Source organism: Littorina saxatilis, linkage group LG14 (assembly GCF_037325665.1).
Source record: "Littorina saxatilis isolate snail1 linkage group LG14, US_GU_Lsax_2.0, whole genome shotgun sequence".
Classification (NCBI taxonomy): domain Eukaryota; kingdom Metazoa; phylum Mollusca; class Gastropoda; order Littorinimorpha; family Littorinidae; genus Littorina; species Littorina saxatilis.
This window is the reverse complement of record NC_090258.1, coordinates 5325158-5342992: the sequence shown is the minus strand read 5'-3', so window position 1 is coordinate 5342992 and position 17835 is coordinate 5325158. Positions and strand designations below refer to the sequence as shown.

Genomic DNA, 17835 nt, shown 5'->3' with positions numbered 1-17835 from the left:
TTTTTTTATTCTCTTTTTGTACAGTTTTTTTTTTTACATGTATATGCTGTACATTACAGGACATCACCTAACCGAAAGGACAGAATCATATAACAGAAAAGCACACTTGGACAATCACAACATACATGGGGTGGGGGGATGGAATGGGGAGCAGGGCCGGACCAAATGAGTTGTAAGGGGGGGGGGGGGGGGGTTTCCTCCTTTTTTGGGGGGGCAAATCAGCGAAGTGGCGAAGCCACAAGCGCGCGCCTACAAAGCAGGCGCGCGAACTAGGGGGGTCCGGGGGCATGCTCCCCCGGAAAATGTTTGAAAAACGGTTAAAATCTGTGCAATCTGGTGCATTCTGGGCCTTGTTTTGAGGGTTAAGAGCAGCATTGTTTTGGTGCTAAAACTAGTTTTAAAAAAAACACTCAAAGCAAGGTACATGCTTTTTCCAGGGGGGGGGGGGGCGGTTCCGGAACCCCTGGAACCCCCCCCCCCCCCCTGGGTCCGGCCCTGGGGAGGGGGGGATGTTCAGTGGTTTGGTGGTCGCATTATCAAAAGGTTTTAAGAACGAAAAAACCTAAGGGTTACATCAAAACGTGCATATACAGGCGCCAATCCTTGTAGAATTTATCTACTGTATTATTCACAACTGCGTTATACTTTTCACAAATAAATCTTTGCTTAAAGTTAAAAACAAAACAAAAAAACACACTATTGTTTGCGTTTGTTATGTAACATTAGATTATTGGCAGAACCAAGTTTTGATTGTTAATGTTCAGAATTGTGTACATTACAATATAACCAGTCATAATTTACGAGTATACACTGTGTTTAGGTAACGTGTTTTCCTTGATACAGTTATGTATCTTTTCAATAAACATACAAGAACAGAAGGTAATGTTGAACACAATCTATTTCTGTAATACAACAAGTAGAGGATACACTATTTGAGTAACAACTTAAAAAAAAACGAATGGAGCGAGAGATAAATACTATGACAAATCTTCCAGTGTAACTACCTTTATATTCTTTCGTTCATTAAATTAGACACCAAATTCCAATTTGGAGGGGGGGGGGGGGGTGTTTTACCCTGAGCTTATCCCATATATAATTGCAATAGGTACACCTTCCTTTTTCGGGGACCGGCACGGTTGGCCTAGTGGTAAGGCGTCCGCCCCGTGATCGGGAGGTCGTGGGTTCGAACCCCGGCCGGGTCAAACCTAAGACTTTAAAATTGGCAATCTAGTGGCTGCTCCGCCTGGCGTCTGGCATTATGGGGTTAGTGCTAGGACTGGTTGGTCCGGTGTCAGAATAATGTGACTGGGTGAGACATGAAGCCAGTGCTGGGACTTCTGTCTTGTGTGTGGCGCACGTTATATGTCAAAGCAGCACCGCCCTGATATGGCCCTTCGTGATCGGCTGGGCGTTAAGCAAACAAACAAACAAACTTTTTCGGGGGTGAGCCTTAACCGAATCTTATTTTTCTATCAAATTTTAACATTTCTCATCTCAAAAATACGGTTTTAATTGGTGATTATCAAAGTCTGCGAGTTTTATGCTTTTTGACTCACATGCGAAGCAAAAGTGAGTCTATGTACTCACCCGAGTCGTCCGTCCGTCCGTCCGTCCGGAAAACTTTAACGTTGGATATTTCTTGGACACTATTCAGTCTATCAGTACCAAATTTGGCAAGATGGTATATGATGACAAGGCCCCAAAAAACATACATAGCATCTTGACCTTGCTTCAAGGTCAAGGTCGCAGGGGCCATAAATGTTGTCTAAAAAACAGCTATTTTTCACATTTTTCCCATTTTCTCGGAAGTTTTTGAGATTAAATACCTCACCTATATATGATATATAGGGCAAAGTAAGCCCCATCCATTGATACCAGTTTGGTTTACCTTGCTTCAAGGTCAAGGTCACAGGAGCTCTTCAAAGTTGGATTGTATACATATTTTGAAGTGACCTTGACCCTGAACTATGGAAGATAAGTGTTTCAAACTTAAACATTATGTGGGGCACATGTTATGCTTTCATCATGAGACACATTTGGTCACATATGATCAAGGTCAAGGTCACTTTGACCCTTATGAAATGTGACCAAAATAAGGTAGTGAACCACTAAAAGTGACCATATCTCATGGTAGAAAGAGCCAATAAGCACCATTGTACTTCCTATGTCTTGAATTAACAGCTTTGTGTTGCATGACCTTGGATGACCTTGACCTTGGGTCAAGGTCACATGTATTTTGGTAGGAAAAATGTGTAAAGCATGTGAGTCGTATGGGCTTTGCCCTTCTTGTGTTTTGTGGCTTTTGACTAGTATCCACCTTTTTTGCATTGGACTTTCGGGGCTATTTATGTTCTGTTGGCAGTTATTGCTTGAATCGTTATTCTTTTATCCGCTTCTTACACTGGTAAGTTTTAATTTTTTTATGTTGTGTATATTTCAGTTTGGCTTACGTATCTTTTAGTCAAATTGCCGTAATTCCGTGTGTTTGTTATCTCCCTTGCTTGTTTACACTTAATTTGTTCGCTTTAATAGCTGCTTTAGATTCAATAAAATATGTATTTCTATTTTACCATATGTGTCTGTTGAATTTTTCGTGAATTCTTTCAGCAGGTAACATATTCTTTGTAAGATCCAACCCAAAGAACTTTTGCGCCAGCCTTGTATTGCCCGTTGAACGCAAAAGGGGAAGGGTCAGCCGTGTAATAAGTATGCTATTACTCCAAATCAGCAAAATAAACATTGTCTCTGACTTTGACATATGCCACAAAATGTCTGCGGCCATTTGAAAGGAAGCGTAAACTAAATAACCTTTTTTCCGTAATAAGAGAATTGTACATACTCAGGCTAACTAACTAACACGAACGAAAAAACACACACACACCGATGCGCAAGAGCGCATGCACACACACAAACACTGACTAGGCTGGGCTTTTGCTAGAGGAATCAGGTTGACAATTTAGAAACACAAATAAAGTGTCATCAAACACAAACACACGCAAGCACTCACACGCACAATGATGGGAAAACAAGAAGAACAGCATGGTAAAGAAGAGGAATCGAAACCTGCAAAAACAACACAAGGAATCCATCTATCACGTAAAATGATTATAACGCTGATTTTACTCAACAAATATGGCAACACGAGCTTTTTAAGATCCAGGCTCTCTCTCTCTCTCTCTCTCTCTCTCTCTCTCTCTCTCTCTCTCTCTCTCTCTCTCTCTCTCTCTCTCTCTCTCTCTCTCTCTCTCTCTCTCTCTCTCTCTCTCTCTATGATTAGAGGGCCAGATGCAAAAAAGTATACCAATGCTTATTCTGTTACCCTCGTAAAATAAAGAATTGTCATTGTCAATAAAGAATTCTCTCTCTCTCTCTCTCTCTCTCTCTCTCTCTCTCTCTCTCTCTCTCTCTCTCTCTCTCTCTCTCTCTCTCTCTCTCACACAGGGGCGGGGATGTAGCTCAGTTGGTAGCGCGCTGGCTTTGTAGCCAGTTGGTCGCTATCAGCGTGGGTTCGATCCCCACGTTCGGCGAGAGATTTATTTCTCAGAGTCAACTTTGTGCAGACTCTCTTCGGTGTCCGAACACCCCCGTGTGCACACATGCGCACGAAAAAGATCCCACGTTCACAGCGAAAGTCTCAGGGCTTGGAAAACACGAAGACACGCATGCATCATCTCTCGTTTCCGATTATCATGATCGTATTTCGATACTTTGACGAGACAAACCCAATGCTGGTGTGTCGAAGACGACAGCCACAGCGGGCTTGTTCGAATCAAAGTATCACACCATATCTTCAACGTATTACCAATACCTGTCCCAATATAGACCAGTTGGTCTAAGAGGACGTTAAACCTTAATAGTCAGTCTCTCTCACACACACTTGAGGTTTTGACCCTACCCTGGCTGGTTGTTGTTTTTGTTATTGTCCCTACAACCAAGACTAACCGGGACCGATGCAAGTTTGTTTCTTTTTTCAGTTTACGTGGCAGTAGCCACGCTTTACACTAGTTTCGTTTAGGTCTATCACAGTAAAAATGTAGAAGGTTCCACAAACCCCATGACTTTTCAAATTTGTTTCTTAAAATCTTGCTTAAAAGTCTTGATCTCCTTTACAAAGTCAAACATTTTATCTGGGGTTACATCCCGAAATAAAACCTTGAGAGTGTCGACACTAGGGTGTTACAAGGATAGAGGAGGGTGAGAGATAGATTGGGAGAGAGATAGAGAGAGAGAGAGAGAGAGAGAGAGAGAGAGAGAGAGAGCCAGTCTGTGTGTGTGTTAGAAGGTTTGCACTTTTGAAGAGAAAACGAAAATAGGGGGAAAACGTGTAGAACAAGAGGCGAAGCCATCAAGGCTCACGTAAGAAATCGACAAACAGTAACACAAACTCAATCACTCCGTCACACATACACACACACACACACACACACACACACACACACACACACACACACACACACACACACACACACACACACACAGAAAGAGCATAGGTGAAACTGTGCAAGAAAGCGAGACACTAGATCTAGATCTGTCTGTCTGCATGTAGCCTACTTACAGGACACGACTGCCAACTAGTCTCGGCGCGCTCAAAATAATAATGACCGAGACTTTCAGTACTTCCTTCGCGTGACGTCTAACCCTCTTACGTCATAATGTGACGTCAATGTAATGTGACGTCTTCAAATGTTAGAGTTTCTACCACAGACATACACACACACACACGCACAAACACACACACACACACACACGCACAAACGCACAGACAGACAAAGTTATGATCGCATAGGCTACACTTACGTGAGCCAAAAATTACGATGTTTTTCAGACCGTAACTATACAATGCAGGGTGGCCGTGAGCGTCAAGAAATATGATAGAGAGACGGATAAACAGACAAAGAGAGAAGGGTGCAAGTTTCTTGATTTAAAAAAAGGGTTTCATTTCCGACAGTAGGAGAGAGAGAGAGAGAGAGGCAAAAACAAATAGCAATGACGTGAAAAACATTAATTACACCAAGAGATGGCGACAAGTCACGGAAAATCAGCGTTAACAGGTGAGTTGTTCTTTACAAGTGGGGGTCAGCTCACACGGACGCATTTTTCAATACAGTCCAGGGGAGAAACTGGTCACAAAGCACCCAGTACATGCCAGAGAGATAGGGGAATCGGCACAATCAAAGAAAATACTAAAATCATTCAACAGATATGGAAATATTAACCGATTTACTGTGAAAATGCTAGCAAAAATGGCGTCCAAAAACGGGAACGCACACTTGGTGCGTCTTTGAAGACTTACCTCCCGTTCTGTGTTGTTGATAATATAGAGAATACTACATGGCTTGCTGTGTCGTACCAGATTTACACGAGTTGTTTTTTTAAATATTGAACTGCGAGCGAAAGCGAGCTGTTCACTATTTGAACAAGAGGCGAAGCCATCAAGGCTCACGTAAGAAATCGACAAACAGTAACACAAACTCAATCACTCCGTCACACACACACACACACACACACACACACACACACACACACACACACACACACACACAGAAAGAGCATAGGTGAAACTGTGCAAGAAAGCGAGACACTAGATCTAGATCTGTCGTCTGCATGTAGCCTACTTACAAGGACACGACTGCCAACTAGTCTCGGCGCGCTCAAAATAATAATGACCGAGACTTTCAGTACTTCCTTCGCGTGACGTCTAATCCTCTTACGTCATAATGTGACGTCAATGTAATGTGACGTCTTCAAATGTTAGAGTTTCTACCACAGACATACATACGCACGCACGCACGCACGCACGCACATACAGACAAAGTTACGATCGCATAGGCTACACTTACGTGAGCCAAAAAGCAACGAGTGTAAATCTGGTACGGAACAGCAAGCCATGTAGTATTCTGTTTATCCTACATACTGTACTTACGTGTATTTTACTGAAAATGTCCTGCATTCGAGGCAGCTAAATTGAAGACGCTTGTTTTAGAACCTCGATCTCTTCTAAAGCCTCGTGCAATCTATTACGTCAAAGCAAAGAAACGTCACTCTGAAAGTGTGGCGTGACGTGTTAGTTCTAAAGATTCATCGAGGGTAATTAGCGAGCGCAATTTGTGTTTCTATAATGACGTTTGTCTCGGTGACTTTGGCATCATGCATAAGCAGTGGAAAAACAGGTCCCTGCCAGACTTGCTTGACATGACCTCATTTACATGATATACACACGTGTGATTTGAACGATTATTATCTCACGGGTGTCTCTCTCACGTATGTAGGATAAAGTCGTGTTTGTGCTGTTTTTGTTGAAATAGTATCTAATAAAACTGATGCAGTTCTTGAAATGTTGCGAATTATTGTTGTCTTTGTGAAATGCGAGAGTGTTCTGAGGCGTAATCTGCATACGGCTGATGTCCCACTTAGGGTACCCCACTTCGATCAGCGTTTCACTCCAAATGAGCTTCATAGTAGAAGGCTCTTTGGCAGATCTGGTGAGTTGGAAACTGTCTATGAATGTTTCATTTAATGTCAAATGCGTACATTCATGTCGATATTGTTACCTTTGGGCTCATAAATGAAGTCAATGGTCGTGTTTTCCTAAAAGTGACTTTTGTCAGCATAGAACTTACTGTGCTTTGATCATTGACTGAGAAGAATCTTCCGATGACACTAGTTCATTTCACTACGCGAACTGCAGATCTGCAAGGAAACTTATGGCAGGGGAAATAAGCTTAACTGAAGACGAATAAGCGGAGTAACTGTTCTTCAACGGATTGCTCTCACTGATCTAAATATTTAGATCTTGTCGTCTGCTAGTCTGCTAGTATGTAGTCTTCGGTCGTGTGAAAGTCACATCTATTTCGACTGTGTGCATCGATCCGTGTAGTGAAATGTTGATCTTTGATGATTTGGCAACATAACTTCGCTACATGTGCTTCGAGTGTATCTCCCCGTTAACCATTTGAAAACGTCTTTTAACAAGACCATGTCCCCGAGTACGCAGTACTAGGGTCCAGCAGACTTTAATCCCCGAGTACGCAGTAGGAGGGTCCAGCAGACTTTAATTGTGTGTCGGTCTGTCTCGACTTAACAGCTTATTGCTGGGAAACTACTGGGCGCAGTTCGTTCAAAAGTTGATACACTAACTTGATAATAGGTCCGATTGATCGTATTAAAACTTCATAATGTTACCTGGGACCTAAATGCCAAATAAATCACAAAATCCACTCTTAACGGCGGGCGCAATTCGCGGTGGGATAGAACAGCCGTTCGGCTAATCAGCCAGCCAGCCAGCGACAGCGACACCAGGCTTATTGCGTGCGTGCGTGCTTTGCGTGCGTGTACCACTGTGCGCGAGGAGTATAGGCATTTGAGTTCACTGGCGAATGATAGAATTGGTGGCTTGGTGGAAAGCGTTTACGACTATGGCTAAAGTGATCCGGGTTCGATTCCCGGCATGGGCTGTCTGTTTTTTTTATTTTTTTTATTTTATTTTTTTTATAATAAATTCTTGTTTACTATTGTTTATTATGAACGTTTTAATGTTTTATTTTACTGTAATAATTTTTTTAATTGTGTAAAATAAATAAATAATTTTTTTTATTTATTTTTTTTTAAAATCCAAGGGATCCGGGTTCGATTCCCGGCATGGGCGGTCTATTTTTAATTTTTTTAATTTTTTTTTTTAAATTCTTGTTAACTATTGTTTATTATGAACGTTTTAATGTTTTATTTTACTCTAATAATTTTTTTGATTGTGTAAAATAAATTAAATTTTTTTTTTTTTAAATCCACGTGCACAAGACAAAAACTTTCATACTGGGGGAGCGAGCCAGTCTGAAGAGTACTCGGGTCCAGCGCCAGCGTTTTTTATTATGAACGTTTTAATGTTTTATTTTACTCTAATAATTTTTTTAATTGTGTAAAATAAATTTAATTTTTTTTTTTTTTTAATCCACGTGCACAAGACAAAAACTTTCATACTGGCGGAGCGAGCCAGGTAGTCAAAAGCCTCTTTCCCGAGTTGTCCCAAAGCCGGTGTTATCCCGTTTTGCTAATGGTTCACAAATGATTTCTGGTGTAATTACGTACCGCATGTAATAAAAAACTGAATGAAACAAAAGTTTGAAGTCTTATCTTGGTTTCTGTGGTGATGGTTGTTTGTATTTGTTGAGCTAGAACAGATAACAACTCTCAAACCGAGGGCCCCGTGACCACCGGATGCCATTACGTCACGCTCTGTGGCATGTCAGGCCTGACAGTATGCTCACACAATCTCAGAGTGCTTCGCGTTGTTTCATCGGTTGACCTAGAAATGATAACCAATTAAAAGCTTTGTTTCTCAGCTTCATTTACATGTAACAGTAAACGGGATCGGACGTTGGCAAGAAAACGTGCAAAGCAAATGAAATATATGATATAATTTTTTGGAAGTTTTGCGATTTACAATCGATTTCAAAAGGATATTATCAGAAAGAAGAAGTATTCGACTAATTAATGCGGTATTTTTCTTGCCTAAACGTTATTTGTACGCCGAGCACTTTACGGGAGAAAAACGTAAACAAAGCCGTCTGTGCAACCCAGTCACCCTGAGCCGTGATGGCCGAAGCTTGTTCACGGCCCTGTCGAGCGACTGAAGACATCGCTGATTCTCGGCCTCGTCCATGCGAATCATGGAATCTCAAAGCTCTTGTTGGTGAGTACAGTTCTTAAGAATCCTGATTCATATTGTTTTTATCAGTTATAAATAAAATCTGTGCGGATACATGCGAGTAATGCCGATCGCATGTGCAGAGATCGGTCGTCCATTGATGGTGTTCATGTGTGTAAAATGGTAGCTGTGGTTCTCAACAGATTTAATTAAATGTACGTTTCAAAGGAAGGATTGTTGAATGGGCAACTTTGACTGGGCTTTTATATTCATGGTTTCTGAAGGTTTTGTGGTTGTAGCACCTAAATATAAGTGGAAAATCATGGAAAAAGCGAGGTCACGTGACCCGTGGCAAAATCAGCGGTTTTGTGTCGTCTGCTCGATGTCGTTTCAAGGTGTGCTTTGCATGCTGCAACGTTCTCCGGTATTTCGGGTTACAGTTGAGAATTGCCTTTGGCTTCCTTATAAAGAAACGATACCATTACATCAGTTATAACTAACAAGAGGCGAAGCCTTCAAGGCTCCCGTAAGAAATCGACAAACAGTAATACAAACTCAATCACTCCGTCACACATACACACGCACACACACAGTAAGCATAGACACAGTGCAAGAGTGGGAGACGCTAGATCTAGATCTGTCTGTCTGTAGCCTACTCTGCCGTGTGCTGAAACCGAGTAAGTCCACTGACGCTACTTCCGAGAAAAACGACTTTTACTGTTTGATAAAATGTATCAAAAGTGATGATTATCTAGATCAAACCACCGAGATAATAAGATAAATAGCATTAATTTACGTTTAAAACGCGATTTTCATAATAATCTGATGGATGGTTTTGGTTTTGTTGGGCAAATTGTGGACTTACTTGGTTTTACCACCTTACCCCCCAATATCAGATTTAACAAAAAATGCGCAGATCTAAGCAGGCGGACTTACTTGGTTTTACCAGAATATTTGGAAGAAGAAGTGTTGTCAAGAGAAATGACAAAACAGTGAAAATAACACTACGAATTTGCACAAGATGGAAAGATGGAAAGAGAGAGAGAGAGAGGGAGAGAGAGAGGGGGGTGGGAGAGACTCGACAGGGAGTGAGAGAGAGTGAGAGAGAGAGGAGAGAATGAGAGAGAGGAGACACAGCAGGGGCGGGGGGGGGGGGGGGGGGGGGGTGGAGGGAGTGGGATGGAGGGAGTGAGAGAAATAAAGGGAAGGAGGGAGATAGAGAGATGGAAAGAGGGGTGGAGAGAGGGAGAAAGAGAGGGAGGGTGAGGGGGGGAGAGCTATGGAGGGAGAGATAAATGGGGAGGAAGAGGGAGGGATGGAAAGAAATAGTGGGATGGAGGGAGAGAGAGGAGGGAGGAAGTGAGAGAAGGGGAGGGAGGGAGATAGTGAGGGAGGAAGAAGAGGGGGGAGAGGAAGTGTGGGAGGGATGGAGGTAGGGAGAGGGGAGGGAGGGAGGGAGGGAAAGAGATAGTGGGATGGAGGGAGAGAGAGAGGAGGGAGGGAGTGAGAGAAGGGGAGGGAGGGAGATAGTGAGGGAGGGAGGAAGAAGAGGGGGGAGAGGAAGTGTGGGAGGGATGGAGGTAGGGAGAGAGAGAGGGGAGGGAGGGAGGGAGGGAAAGAGATAGTGGGATGGAGGGAGAGAGAGAGAGGAGGGAGGGAGTAAGAGAGGGGGAGGGAGATAAGGGGGGAGGAAAAGAGTAGGAGGGAGAGAGAGGGGGAAGGAGGGAGAGAAAGAGAGTGGGATGGAGGGACAGAGGGGAGGGAGAGAGAGGTAGAGAAAAGTCGATTGTTGGCGGTAGGGAGAGAGGGATGAGGGAAGAGAGCCACTCAAACCTCAAGATTGAGAGTGTTGCTGCAGGTCTGGATGACCTCCGACTTGTAGCTGTGGTGTGTGCTGTTGCCCTGGTCTTCGTCCGAATCACCGGTCCATACTGGGAGCTTCTCCAAAGTGACGTCAAGTACACAGAGTTCCACAAGTATATCCAGCTCATGATCCACAGGATGAACAAGCAAGTTGCAGAATATCCAGCCTATTCTTCAGCTTTTTACTGTTTTCTTTTCATATTAACAAACTTACATTTTTCTCTGACACTTCAAGGGTTAATTTTGTACGAATGAATTCAAAAATATCTGCGTATACCAGAGTAATTTGCAACTCTAGCTGAACTATATATTCAAGAACAAAGAAATGTAAGGAAAGAACTCTGTGATAGCACGAGCAATATATATTGTATTAATTGCTGAATTTTTGTAAGTATTTTATTGATGCATTATTTCAGTTGGACGGCAGATTCCAGCACTCTCCTGGACCCTCACTTTCTGGGCATTGATGGGGAATTCGAACTGCAAGGAGACAAAGCAGCCCTGAAGGACAGTATCTACAACTTTGCCAGTCAGCACATCGAAGCAGTCCAGTGTACTCTACAGCAGCTGATGCCAGACATGTGCAGTGTATTGCGCAGGCAGTTGAATGACTCTGGAAGATGGTGTGTATAGTGGACAACCAGTTCCCTTCCCAGATGTCCTCAACCACTGCCCACTGACAAATCTGCTCGGTGAAAACATTTTCGGTGACCTGGGCTATGACATTAACAAGCGGCGCAATGCATCTGTCCACCTGAGCCACAACAGGACAACACTGTGGTTGAAGAAGAAACTGGAGACCCAGTCAATTGGCCATCTTCTTGCCTTCGCTCGAAGGAAAGGGAAGTCTTTGCGACACCACAACCGCCAACAAGAGAAAGCGGTGTTGCTGCGACTGAGGTAGAGGCTCCTGGAAAACAAGGCAAAAAAGGCGGCAAAGGAGGCCAGACAGGCAGCAACCAAAACCGAGCTAATAAGAAAGCTGACGGCTGTTGGTGGCCCCTGTGTCATTGCAGAAGATGTTGATGCTCTGGTGATACGACTGAGAAGAGAAAAGAAATCAACCCTCTTGAACGCATTGAAGGACCAAATTCGATACCAGAAAACAGTATTGAATCAGAAGGGCTGCCTTCGACTCACTGGTAGCATTGAGGACCTGACAGCCAGCCTCAAGGCTCATCTGGGCGGCACTAATCTTCCAGCTCCAGATGAAAATTTAAAAAAATTTAAAAAAGCCTTAAAAAATGAAAATGTTCAAACCTGTTTTATTTCTTTGTCTGTGTACATGTGTTTACAGATCTGTCGATGCTGATCATTTTGATGTAAAGTTCATGTTGGTCGGACAGTTAGAAGCTGAAATATATCCTTTTAAAGATTAGAAGTGTTTGAACGGTAAAATTGAACGATTTTCCCAAGTTTGGGTTCTTCAATTCAATTATTTCTTACCCGTAAATTTTGGAGAAAAAAAATTGAGCTAAAAGTCTTAGATATGGAGAGGTAATCTGTTCAAAATTAGCTTCATATTTCTTGTTTTGGTTTCACAGTGAGGCTCCAAAGTTGACGATTTCTTATTCTTGAAAAAAGTGAGTTTAAAAGGCCTAAAATTGCACTTTTCAAATGTACATAACTACTAAACTAATTCACCTACAGAATGCAAATTTACATCACTGTGCTCAGAATAAAAAGATCTACAAGACCATGGAAGTTATAACCTTTAACTCTGGAGTTTGAAAAATCACTTTTGAGTACCTACTTTCAAATTTACTATTCCAAAAGTACCCTATGACACGACTCGAGTGGCAAAGAACACACACACACACACACACACACACACACACACACACACACACACACACACATTGACTCACACAAATCTCATACACACAAAACACACACTCATACGCACATACACGGTTGGCCTAGTGGTAAGGCGTCCGCCCCGTGATCGGGAGGTCGTGGGTTAGAACCCAGGCCGGGTCATACCTAAGACTTTAAATTGGCAATCTAGTGGCTGCTCCGCCTGGCGTCTGGCATTATGGGGTTAGTGCATGCTAGGACTGGTTGGTCCGGTGTCAGAATAATGTGACTGGGTGCGACATGAAGCCTGTGCTGCGACTTCTGCCTTGTGTGTGGCGCACGTTATATCTCAAAGCAGCACCGCCCTGATAATTATGGCCCTTCGTGGTCGGCTGGGCGTTAAGCAAACAAACAAACAAATACGCACATAGACAGACGGACACACACACCTTTACAAACAAACACATATACACACTCATACACACACAAACATACACACAAACTCATGCACACACACATTCACACACACACACATTCACACACACACACACACACACTCTTTCTCCCTCTCTCTCAGTCTTTCTTACACACACACACACACACACACACACACGAGTACAGACTCATGCACACGCACACACACATACACACACTAACACTAACACTAACACTAACACATGTGCACAAAATGAACACACACACACACACACACCGCGCGAGAGAAAAAGACTACAGGGAGGCATGACGTCATGATGCATTAATTGACGTCAAAGACTTTTGACCGTGCGTGACGTAATCTTCTTACGCGAGCTTTATCCATAGTCTTGAACAACCACACACACCAAGTCTTGGAAACTACAGAATTTCTCCCCGTCCAAAGCGGCCTTGGGTGGCGTTTGCTAAAAAAATGGGGGCGCCTATTGCACCCACCGTATTTTTGTTAGTATGGTCCCAATTTTTGGTGAACTTCCATCTTCAACTGTAGCCCGTAGCCGGGCACAAAGAATCCTTCTTTATCATGTATTATCGGTATGAAAATGCGTTCGTGGGATACCTCCAGCTTCGCTGGGATTATTACAATTTTCAGATTTTTAACGACCAAAATCATTAATTAATTTTTAAGCCACAAAGCTAAAATGCAATACCGAAGTCCGGCCTTCGTCGAAGATTGCTTTACAAAAATTTCAATCAATTTGATTGAAAAATGAGGGTGTGACAGTGCCGCCTCAACTTTTACAAAAAGCCGGATATTACGTCATCAAAAGTATTTATCGAAAAAAAGAAAAAAACGTCCGGGGATATCATTCCCAGGAACTCTCATGTCAAATTTCATAAATATCGGTCCAGTAGTTTGGTCTGAATCGCTCTACACACACACACACACACACGCACAGACAGACACACACACACACACACACACATACACCACACCCTCGTCTCGATTCCCCCCTCTACGTTAAAACATTTAGTCAAAACTTGACTAAAAGTAAAAAACAAAGAGACTGCCGACGTTTCAAGACTTATTCATAATCAAAAAGCAAGAAAGGTAATTTGTTGGAACATTTGTTAATCTTCTTTTTCTTCTTCTTCGTTCATGGGCTTAGACTCCCACGTTCACTCATGTTTTTAGCACGAGTGGATTTTTACGTGTATGACCGTTTTCACCCCGCCATTCAGGCAGCATACGCCGATTTCGGGGGAGGCATGCAGGGTATTTTCGTGTTTCTATAACCCACCGAACTCTGACATGGATTACAGGATCTTTTCCGTGCGCACTTGGTCTTGTTCTTGCGTGTACACACGAAGGGGGTTATGTCACTAGCAGGTCTGTACACAAGTTGACCTGGGAGATCGGAAGGATCTCCACCCTTAACCCACCAGGCGGCAGCGACCGGGATTCGAACTCACGACCTCCCGATTAGGAGGCCGACGTCTTACCACCACGCCACTGCGCCCGTCGTTTGTTAATGACAACATAAAACGTTACATTCACAGATATTTCGACCCAGCGGTCTATTAAGTGCACAGACAGACACACACAAATTAAACAGAAAAACACTTATCTGCCAAAAAGCTCAGCCGCTTGCGGAGAAGACACAAACGAGGCAATGGTTCAAGAAAGCGGCTGAACTTTTTGCCAGATAAGTCTTTTTCTGTTTAATTAGTGTTTGTCTGTGCACCTGTGAATGTAACGTTTTATGTTGTCATTATCAAACGTTCCAACAGCTTACCTTTCTTGTTTTTTGATTCTCTTGAAGAACTGTAATATTCCACGTAAGATGTTCCAAATCGACATTTTTGTGGAAGTTAGTTTCTTAGCTCACAGGTATTTTAATTCAACACAGAGAATCGACGGCGTCGTGGAATTTTGGCGTAACTCGTTGGAACAGCTTTCCACTGAGGAGAAGGCCAAAACTGAATATTTTTTATTATGAAATAGTGTTCATATTCGTTCCTGGTATGGATTTAGAAATGTCAAAGAATGTTAAATCATGCATTGTCAAACTTTTTCATGAGAATATTTCTCATGGAGAAAGATTTACTTAGCCTAAAAAACAAAAACATCAAAATCGCCAAGAATCGATTTACGTCAAAATTCCAGGACAACATCAGAATGTCCATTGCATTGAACTTTTTAAGTTCCAATTCGCCAGAAAACTTTCTCAAAATGGCTCCTTAGCTTGTACGTCTTTCAGTGCTCCAAAGAGTCCATCCTTCACCAGCAGAATCTTGAGTCTGAACAGTGCGTAGTCCAAATCTAAGGGAAGCAACCGCTGTTAATGTACCATGACACTGACATCCGATGGAGTTATGTATCTTGGGAGCTTGAGTCTGCCATACAGCTGTATACTCTATAGTCTCTGAGTCTGCTGAGATTCAAATGAAAAACAAGTCGCGTAAGGCGAAATAACAACATTTAGTCAAGCTGTCGAACTCACTGCATTTTTTCACCAAGACCGCATACTCGTAATTTCGTCAGTCCACCGCTCGTGGCAAAGGCAGTCGAAATCGACAAGCCAGTAATGGTCGCGCTGAGCAGGAGCGAGTTTTAGCGTCAACTAAGGTGACTGGAGTCGAACCGGAGGTCGCAAAAACTCGGTCCGGTACGACTGGAGTGACGTCACCGGTTAACCAACTTTCAACCTTGCTTCCTGCGTAGGGTCTCTCCAGTTCCAAGATGGCTGCCAAGGCGAGGTGAGAAACTTCTGCAAATATTTTTTGACAAAGTTACGGATTGTGAGAAGACATTTGTTGTAAATCACTTAGCCTTTCAAAAATTAAGGATACTGGGTTGGATACTGTCTTGGTTTTAATGCATTTTATTTTAGCAGTGATGTTTATTTTGGGAAGAAATGAGGTCAACAGGAGTTTGGGTGCGATTTCGGCTCAAATGTACTTTAGCGCCCTGAACTTTTACCCGGCTGTTTTGCGCTGGATTTTCACGCTCACTTCTTCATTGACGTTCGAATCGATAGTTCGATGTTTTGGCATTACATTCACATCAACAATAAAACAGTACTGCTTGTTCATCATCGTCGTCCATCAACTCTCCACAACAGTAAATCCGTAACGCGCTTGTCGCCATCTTGTTGCAAGGGACGCGACTGGACACAACCCAACAGCGTTTCCGCGAAGAAAAAAACCAGACATGCGCAGTGACCCTACCGTAGCTCAACCCTGTTCCTCGCGAAAACTCGCTCCAGGATAACACGTTTTTCTGTATCAATTGGGAATTGGGAGACGAATATTTTTTGCTTCTTATGATTATAGAATTAGTTTTACAGTGCGGGAAATATATGGCAATTTATGCCTGTTCCATATGACCTCATAGATATTAACATACTGGAACTTAGGTCAATTTAACTCTTTAGTGACTAGCATTGCCGTCAGCTTTTCTTTTTCCAGGCCTGCATGGGCTTGCCACAATTAAAACCAATGTGTAAGAATGCTGGCAGGCTGAGTGTGTTTGATATCGATTGTTCTTTTCAGCAACTGTCTGCAACTGGCGGGAAAGATCACTCGCTATCATATCAGTGTATGACGTCACTTTTTTGACATATCAATATAGTTTAGAAACCGGAAGTGATGTCATAAAATTGGAGATGACGTGATCATCAAAACCCAATATGTGTTATGCTATATAATAGTACCCGCTATTACGAGCTAGTCGTGTGACAGAGAGTTTTCTTGCACACGAGACTGTAGATGTTTCACGACGGCTTTAGCCGGAGTGAAACAGCAGCAGTCGAGTGTGCAAGAAAACTCTCTGTCACACGACTAGCTCGTAATGGCGATTATGTCTCACAGCTTCAACAGAGGAGAGAACAAACACGTTTTGCGTACTCAAGCTTGTCCTAAACACAGGAGCAGCCATTGTGGAGAGATCTACTTTTTGACGAAAGTGAACGAACAACTATGAATGACGTCTCGGTATATGTGAATGACGTCACAGTCATCGTCACAGTCTGAATCTTTTGAAGCATTCCATTCTTCATGACGTCTTTCTGTGTCTGCATCCGCGAAATGTTTGTTCTTTCCGGGGTCTTTGTCATCTATGTTCAGAACTCTGTCCTTCTAGTTTCAGACTAACAGGCCTCCTGAGCGAGCCACTTTCCAAGGGAAGCTAAACTCGCGTATGGAAACAGTACTGTAGTCTGGGATGCCGTTTTCAGTATTCTCAGCGTTGAAGAATTTGTAAAGAGAAGACACGACAACAACAGGAGAAATAAAAGTCGTGTGTGCATTTTGGGGCTTTTGGAGGGACGATTTCGAGTTTGAATCCGTTCTTGCACATGCTCCAAAGCGTGTAACATACAATCTTGCACACGTTTGCTTTAGTAGTGGCAAAGAAGGAAAGCGTGTGACATAGCGCGTTCTTTTGTGTATGTGGTAAATATGATTTCTCTAAAATATTGCAAATGGTTCGAAAAATTTAATTACTAAAGTGTTTTGGGTTATAACCTGGGTTAGGATTAGTAACCTGGGTTAGGTTTAGGTTTGATATGTGAAGATCCTTCGTTTCTTACGCATGATTTAGTGTCCAAAAATGTGCCCAGCACTGATGGTTATAACGGGTAAAAGTAGAGAGATAAAACAAGTCGCGTAAGGCGAAAATACAACATTTAGTCAAGTAGCTGTCGAACTCACAGAATGAAACTGAACGCAATGCCATTTTTCAGCAAGACCGTATACTCGTAGCATCGTCAGTCGACCGCTCATGGCAAAGGCAGTGAAATTGACAAGAAGAGCGGGGTTGTAGTTGCGCTAAGAAGGATAGCACTCTTTTCTGTACCTCTCTTTGTTTTAACTTTCTGAGCGTGTTTTTAATCCAAACATATCATATCTATATGTTTTTGGAATCAGGAACCGACAAGGAATAAGATGAAAGTGTTTTTAAATTGATTTCGACAATTTAATTTTGATAATAATTTTTATATATTTAATTTTCAGAGCTTGTTTTTAATCCAAATATAACATATTTATATGTTTTTGGAATTAGAAAATGATGGAGAATAAGATGAACGTAAATTTGG

General features: G+C 42.5%; 2 protein-coding genes across 3 annotated transcripts in view; one reads left to right on the top strand and one right to left on the bottom strand.

Annotated features, from left to right (window-relative positions):
• Window positions 1–143, top strand: part of LOC138946972 (mucin-like protein) — a 254265-nt gene extending 254122 nt beyond the window's left edge. The window contains exon 25 of one of the 2 annotated variants that reach the window (XM_070318397.1): window positions 1–143. This exon is cut by the window's left edge and continues 1127 nt beyond it. The gene's annotated coding sequence lies outside the window, so the exon portion shown is untranslated. The other variant, XM_070318396.1, reaches the window with a different exon arrangement.
• Window positions 1–17835, bottom strand: part of LOC138946978 (uncharacterized) — a 271906-nt gene that overhangs the window by 93586 nt on the left and 160485 nt on the right. The window lies entirely within an intron of this gene.